General features: G+C 37.0%; 2 non-coding genes across 2 annotated transcripts; one reads left to right on the top strand and one right to left on the bottom strand.

Moving 5' to 3' along the window:
* Nucleotides 1–2535: 2535 nt before the first annotated feature.
* Nucleotides 2536–2607, bottom strand: TRNAG-UCC (transfer RNA glycine (anticodon UCC)). The gene has a single exon. It is a non-coding gene; the product is annotated as a tRNA-Gly (tRNA).
* A 3992-nt stretch (nt 2608–6599) lies between these two features.
* Nucleotides 6600–6671, top strand: TRNAG-UCC (transfer RNA glycine (anticodon UCC)). The gene has a single exon. It is a non-coding gene; the product is annotated as a tRNA-Gly (tRNA).
* The last annotated feature ends 1025 nt before the right edge of the window (nt 6672–7696 follow it).

A 7696-nucleotide genomic window follows, 5' to 3' on the forward strand; every position in this document is an offset into this window, starting at 1 on the left:
CTCTTGTACGGTTTATGAACATTTATGCCTTTAATTACGAGATAAATAATTTTATGCCCTGAGGTAGATAATCCCCACGTCCGGAACACAACATCTATGTTCCACGTCCAGGGCGGCAACAGCTGTACCTTTGTACATCACATATAGCTGGCTAACGGGGTTCCGAGTAAATTCCTCGGTTATGCTTTGTTAAGTTTGACCTGGTTCCAACTTCAGGTCACTAAACGGACTGGATTTTTGGCTACCTGCAGAAAATGGAATAACAAACGATTTTGGAAATGGATTTATACCACTCTTAGAGCTGGCGATGTGGCGGCCAGGGTCAATGTTATTGCAGGTGTAACGGAGACCCTTCCGTTGTCCACATGCCCCCTGCGATGGCAAGCATGTAGCAATGGTGCCCATGTATGTCGGTGCATGGGAGCTCTGAAAGCTTCGGTGAGTAGGAGCCTGGAGTCAGTGCAGAGACTGCGCATCCGCTCTCTGCCAGGACATATGCCGGTTCCACCGGAGTACCGGATCGGACCTCCAAGGTTAGTAGCCCTGGAGTGGGGGTGTACCCCGGCGGCTAGCCTTGCTACAGAAGGGATCAATGTTCATGAATTTTCCTGAACTAACTAACGTGGCAGAGGGTGCACGTAAACACCCTCGTTTAGAAACCGCCGATTCGCCACAAGCGAAGCGGAAAAAAGTAAGGAGAGTGATAAGATTAGAAAAGATGCTGATAAAATCAGTAAAGATTTGAGAAAAGCTTTGTTTGGAAATAATGTTCCCAAACCAAGATTTTTGGTCATTACAGAAGAGAATGGTAACTTCCAAAAGGTAAGTCCATTCTTAATTGCCAGAGAGATTACAAATTGTGCTGGTGGTCCTGTCAAGGAAATCCGTAAGACGTTTAACGGATTACATGTCGAAACTATAAACGACATGCAAAGCCAGAAAGTCCAGGCGTTGAAGAAGATCGGTGAATTTGCGGTTACTGTCCAACCGCATAGTACACTTAATTCATCTAGAGGAGTTGTTGTTTGCCGTGATCTTCTTAACTGTACTGAAGAAGAAATAGTGCAGGAAATGTCTAGTCAGGGAGTGACACATTGTCGCAGACTTTCTATGAGACGAAATGGTGAGATTCTTCCTTCGGCCTCTCATGTTTTGACATTCAATAGGCCAAGTCTTCCTGAAAAGGTACGAGCTGGCATCCATCGGCTTGATGTACGGGCATTTATTCCGCAGCCGATGAGATGTTTTAGATATCAACGTTTCGGACACACTGCAGCTAGGTGTGAAGCGCAGGAAATTTGTATATGCGGAATGAAGATACATGAGGGTGATCCATGTAAAGACCCTCCAGTCTGCATTAATTGTAAAGGGCACCATAACTGTCGATACAGGAACTGCCCAGTATACAAATCAGAAACAGCCATTCAGGAGGTTAAAACGCTCCAAAAGTCAGCTACCCTGAAGCGAAGAAGATTGTAAACCTACGTACACCTAGACCATCGACTTCATACGCAGAAGCAGCTGCTGCTCCCCCCACACCTAAAATCAACGTGGAGCAGTTGCTTAATACGATGGCACCAAGTCTCGCGACAATGATAGAAAGAATCATTGATTCCAAGATCGAGTCGACTCATCAGATACAACAAAGTAAACATGAGAAGGCTCAATCCCGGACTGACGTCGCCGACAGAAGACCCGTACCAGCGCAGTTTAAAAAACCGGCAAAATCCTCGATTATAACTCCAGCAATAGACGTAATGAAGAAAAATCTTGATTTATCCAACAAAGATCTAAAGATCACCCCGACGACGAGTCATATAGCTAAGGATACTGTGACAAGAGTACAGGAAAAATCTGCGTCAACCAAAATGGAGGTGCAAGTAACTATCGAAAAAGCACCAGACACAGACGATATTAAAACCGTACCTACAGAGGCCCCAAAAGCTCAGAGAACAACTGTGGCGAGAGCATCTGTATCAGCCGGCCCAAGCACAGCCTTAGACATTGAATCGAGTTCATCAGCCGCCGAAAGTGCATCGGTTGCAAGTTTAGACTCAATTGCAACGATGCTCACAGCACCATTGAAGCTTTCATCACCTGATGTAAGCCGGCGAACGTCGTTGGCGTCAGAAAGAGAAGACGATGCCATGTCCGAAGCCTCAGACACTCTGTCGTCGGAAGTTGAGGCCGTTCGCAGAATGGAAAAACGTAAGAAAGGATGGCCGAAAGGAAAGCCTAGGCGGTAATTTGTGGATTTTAAATTAGAAGATTGAAATTTTGCTCACTTATTTTCTTCATGAAATATGAATTAAAGAACCTTTTTTTTTTTCTTTTTTTTGAAGTGGGATGGGGCTAATGACCAAATTAGTCGATGCCCCTAAAAACCTCAAAAAAAAATAAATAAATAAAAATAATTTTATTTTTTTAATATATAAAATATTATAATTAATTATTAATGAAAAAAACTTGCCATATTTTGAAAATTAGAATTTCTATAATTTTATACATTAGAATTTTATGGAAAAAAAAAACAAGTGCGATGGCCGGGAATCGAACCCGGATCTACTGCTTGGAATGCAACTGTGCTCACCATTACACAACCACCGCAGCTCGTAACGCGACCGAAAATATTACATATATAAAGTTTGTTATTACTCTGATTAAATAATACGTATTATTTTATATATTTTTTCTTTCTTTTGAATTTATCTGATTTCCCGTATAGAATTTAATTTCTTTATAAATGTTTTAATTGTTTCTCGATGTTTAATACAAAAGAAAAGTACTTGCGTAAAATGATAATTGAATAATTGAGAAACATATATTGTAAAGTATATTAAATTTAAAAAAAAAGAATATTAATATTTTTAAGATTGAAAAATTGTTATTGAATCTCGTAGGACCAAGAGTATTACGATATTCAATAAATTCTGTTTGTAAGATCGTAGGTCTTGCAAACAGAAGAAGCAATAATATTATTTTGATTCCAATTAGAGTATTGACAATGAACTTCAGTCTTATGCTTTACTCAAGCACTGAACAGAGAAATAAACTTTCAATTATACAGTTTCTCCTTTGCGGAGGTCGATATAGTCTACACTCTACAACCATGGATGGATCCACAGGATCACACGACCAAAACCTGAGTGCCTCAGTACCTGAATGCCTAAGTACATTAAAAAGTATTGACATACTGAATAAATATTCTGCAACCATAGTGTTCACATAACTATAAAAAATGTTCCTATTAGTAAACGAGAATGCTCCGACAAAAAAAAAATGTCTTATTGCCAAAAAAATTTTCCAAAAGAATAAAGATTTCAAGTACTGCTGTGACAACTGTTCCGACAAAAATCTGTTGAAAATAGTCAAAATAGAATGGGAAAAATTAATTGTATCATTAAATCAGTAATACAGGTATTATTGTAAAGTTAAAATAAATATAATAATAAAAACATTTTTAAAAATTAATAAAATAAACCTGTTGAAACCATTAATTAGTTTTAAATTTAAGCTTATTTTTATTTCTTTTTTTGTATTATGGTTACTTGTTGAACTCAACTTCTAATCTATCGGGTAGGTAGTTCCATTTTTAATTTCAGTTTCTTCATGTCATTCGGTTTTGTTAAAGACTTGACATAGATGTGTTTTGTTTTAAAGAGTTCATTTCCTAGTAGTATACAGACAGGAATGTCATATGTGGTGGTATTCGTATCGCTGGCATCCTGACAGGCGAGAACAAGGCTGAGAGATGCCTTATGATGAGGTTCTGAAGATGACCTCCGGTAAAGCCCATAAGGACTAGATACGAAGAGTACCGAAAGGTACTAGGAAAGGTAGTAGCGTGGTGACCGAAACTGCCACATGGAGGATGTCTTCCCCTACGGGATCAGGATGAGTGTTTTTTTGTTTTCCACGAGCCGTATGAGACAAGTTGTGCCGCCTATGACGGCGAGAAAGGTAGAAGCAGCTGTCTTTAAGAAACTGGAAGAAGATTTGGCCTCTTCAGATTCAGTTTCTGCTGAGGCATTTAAGACTTTGGTTGAAATGTTCAATTGGCTCTGCTCGGAGGTTGAGGAATTTGTGGGCAACTCAAAGAATTTCAAGGAGAAGAGCACATCTTATGTTCAGTCTCGGCTATGAAAAATCGATATTTGCTACTTTTGACGGTGAAGAAGATGGACAAACTGCAAGGCTATATAAAGGGCTTAAAGGCCAGTTTGGGCGAACGGGTTCAGCGCGTTTCGCAGTCGCCAGTTGGTAGGGTAGTCTCTGAGGTTGTAAAACAACCTATTCCGTTTAAACCAAACGTTTTATTGCTTGATAGGCTTGAAGGTATTACGTCTGCTGAGTTTAAAGTTGAGGTATAGAACAAGCCTGAGGCGAGGAAAAAAGGATTGCGAATCGCTAGTCTGAAAGAGAATCCGAAAGGTATTCACTAGAATCTGAATACCTTTCGGATTCGAATTGCAAGTGAATATTCCGTTAGAGCTGTGCCTGTGAAGTCTCTCCGACCACGTATCTCTCGGTACGATGTACCGAGAGATTTTGAAGAGAAGACTTATTGATGCTTTTCGATCTCAGTACACATCGTATTCTGAGAATGAGTTTAGGGATCTGTTTATGGTGGTTTTTAAGGATGAAAAACGTGAAAGCAATAATGTACACTACATCGTGGAATATGGTATACGTTTAAGGGCTCTTTTCGTTGAAAAAGGTAGTGTTTCCATTGATTTTCAGTCGTGTAAAATCAAGGATTTTCTAAAAGTCAGCCGATGTTTTTGATGTTTAGGGGTAGGTCATGCGATCAGAAGCTGTAGACAGCAAGAGCCCTGCTCGTTTTGTAATCGGGCTGGACATTATATGAAGGATTTTTTCTGTAAAGAAGGCTGGAGAGAAGCCCAGATTTATTAACTGTGTTCGGGTCGGGAAGCCGGCCCAACACAGCTGTCGGTCGGACGAGTGCCCTGCTTATAAGTGGGCACAGGGTTTGTTACAGAAACGTATTGAAATTTAGTTACAGACAGTCCCATGTGCTAGGGTTGAGGGGATCCTCGGGTTCGCTCTTCTCGTTTATGCCCGTGGGAACTCTGTTCAGGATTGCGCGGCCCGTAATTTCTGTTTTTGGTTTATGATTTATAATTTGTATTGTTTAAATTGTGGTTGTTTTGTATACGGGCATATGGTGATGTATTAAATATCGGTTATGTTGAACGAATGTGAGACCATTTAGATGGTGAGGACGTTGAAAAATACGACTGGGTCCGGTATTTGTGTACCGACTCAAGGCACCGCCCAAAGATGCCGAAGGCTTTGGCCGAGGATTGCTGAGGGGGATATCTAAGCCCGGCATGTGCTACTACACAAAAACTCCAAGGGCATTTGAGGACTGCAGGCAAACTCGCTAAGGGCTAGGAACTTCAGGGGTGGTGGACTACCGGAATATCCCACGGACGGTATCTCACAATATAAAATTAACATCATTGTTTTTGTTCGTTTATGTATTTCATTCTATCCTAATGCGGTAAAAAAATATAAAAAATGGTAAAAATATTTTTAAAAAAATAAATAAATAAAAATATAAATGGTAACGCGAATGTAAAAACAGTAGCACAAATCACTGAGTTTGGTCGAAAAGACGATGTAAAATGTTTTGAAATAATTAAAAAAAAAACGTTTTTATATTATTTGATTCGGTATGTTATTTCAGAAGATTTAAATTTAAAACTAATTAATGGTTTCAACAGGTTTATTTTATTAATTTTTAAAAATGTTTTTATTATTATATTTATTTTAACTTTACAATAATACCTGTATTACTGATTTAATGATACAATTAATTTTTCCCATTCTTTTTTGACTATTTTCAACAGATTTTTGTCGGAACAGTTGTCACAGCAGTACTTGAAATCTTTATTCTTTTGGAAAATTTTTTTTGCAATAAGACTCGTTTACTAATAGGAACATTTTTTATAGTTATGTGAACACTATGGTTGCAGAATATTTATTCAGTATGTCAATACTTTTTAATGTACTTAGGCATTCAGGTACTGAGGCACTCAGGTTTTGGTCGTGTGATCCTGTGGATCCATCCATGGTTGTAGAGTGTAGACTATATCGACCTCCGCAAAGGAGAAACTGTATAATTGAAAGTTTATTTCTCTGTTCAGTGCTTGAGTAAAGCATAAGACTGAAGTCCATTGTCAATACTCTAATTGGAATCAAAATAATATTATTGCTTCTTCTGTTTGCAAGACCTGCGATCTTACAAACAGAATTTATTGAATATCGTAATACTCTTGGTCTTACGAGATTCAATAACAATTTTTCAATCTTAAAAATATTAATATTCTTTTTTTTTTAAATTTAATATACTTTACAATATATGTTTCTCAATTATTCAATTATCATTTTACGCAAGTACTTTTCTTTTGTATTAAACATCGAGAAACAATTAAAACATTTATAAAGAAATTAAATTCTATACGGGAAATCAGATAAATTCAAAAGAAAGAAAAAATATATAAAATAATACGTATTATTTAATCAGAGTAATAACAAACTTTATATATGTAATATTTTCGGTCGCGTTACGAACTGCGGTGGTTGTGTAATGGTGAGCACAGTTGCATTCCAAGCAGTAGATCCGGGTTCGATTCCCGGCCATCGCAATTGTTTTTTTTTTTCCATAAAATTCTAATGTATAAAATTATAGAAATTCAAAATTTCAAAATATGGCAAGTTTTTTTCATTAATAATTAATTATAATATTTTATATATTAAAAAAATAAAATTATTTATCTCGTAATTAAAGGCATAAATGTTCATAAACCGTACAAGAGTTTTGCATAAAAATAATTGTAAAACATTTTAAAATTAGGGTAAAAGATTTATTACCAATAAATGAATTAGTTGAACTTTGTTTAATAGGAAAAGCAATAATTACTGGTAAAACAACAGGAACCATATAACTAAAAATCGATGACAAAAAAATAAATAAATCTAAAAAAAAAAAAAACGTTAAAAATTGGAAAATTATACTTCTGTTATTCTTTTAATTTCAAATTATTTAATTTAAAATTCTATTAAAAAAAGCTACCCGATAGATTAGAAGTTGAGTTCAACAAGTAACCATAATACAAAAAAAGAAATAAAAATAAGCTTAAATTTAAAACTAAATAAACAAAACAGTGCAAAAACATCAAACCTTATAACACGCGAACAACAAAATCAAAACACAGGAAAGACCAGGCGGAACTTAAATTCCCTCGGAAATCCGTTCTCTTGCCAGGTATCCGATGAAATTCAGCCAGATGTTTCTGTAACAAACCCTGTGCCCACTTATAAGCAGGGCACTCGTCCGACCGACAGCTGTGTTGGGCCGGCTTCCCGACCCGATCACAGTTAATAAATCTGGGCTTCTCTCCAGCCTTCTTTACAGAAAAAATCCTTCATATAATGTCCAGCCCGATTACAAAACGAGCAGGGCTCTTTCTCTTTACAGCTTCTGATCGCATGACCTACCCCAAAACATCAAAAAAATCGGCTGACTTTTAGAAAATCCTTTTTCAACGAAAAGAGCCCTCAAACGTTTACCATATTCCACGATGTAGTGTACATTATTGCTTTCACGTTTCTCATCCTTAAAAACCACCTTAAACAGATCCCTAAATTCATTCTCAGAATACGATAGTAG

Source organism: Lycorma delicatula, chromosome 4 (genome assembly GCF_047948215.1).
Source record: "Lycorma delicatula isolate Av1 chromosome 4, ASM4794821v1, whole genome shotgun sequence".
In the NCBI taxonomy this organism is placed as follows: Eukaryota; Metazoa; Arthropoda; class Insecta; order Hemiptera; family Fulgoridae; genus Lycorma; species Lycorma delicatula.